We start from the raw sequence: 307 nt of genomic DNA on the forward strand, positions 1-307 counted from the left end.
ATGTACCCTGCCCCATTTCCTCCGTCTTATCAGCAGCATTTACAACACGTGAAGGTTCACGGAGCAAGGGCAGTCAATGTGCGGTATGACTCGGCAGTCCAGGGTCGTTATTGTGTTATTGTTTTGCCTCCACTTTCGCTCATGACTGTGCTTTTGCCTTGGGTAATTCATGGGAGGGATTTTTTCGTATTTTGGCTGTGACTTCTGGTCATTGGTTCGGCGCTGTCAAGAAGGATTGGTGATGCTGGTTTTGGCAGGTGTTGGTGGCGCTTTGTTTCGCTTGTTAGGTCGGTATCTGTTTTGATAT

At 47.9% G+C, this 307-nt stretch overlaps 1 protein-coding gene across 1 annotated transcript in view; it reads left to right on the forward strand.

Annotated features, from left to right (window-relative positions):
- LOC119585102 (acetyl-coenzyme A synthetase, cytoplasmic-like) overlaps positions 1-307 on the forward strand; it is a gene marked incomplete in the record, with an annotated part of 90,055 nt that overhangs the window by 6,952 nt on the left and 82,796 nt on the right.

The sequence above is a fragment of the Penaeus monodon genome, chromosome 19 (genome assembly GCF_015228065.2).
Source record: "Penaeus monodon isolate SGIC_2016 chromosome 19, NSTDA_Pmon_1, whole genome shotgun sequence".
Classification (NCBI taxonomy): domain Eukaryota; kingdom Metazoa; phylum Arthropoda; class Malacostraca; order Decapoda; family Penaeidae; genus Penaeus; species Penaeus monodon.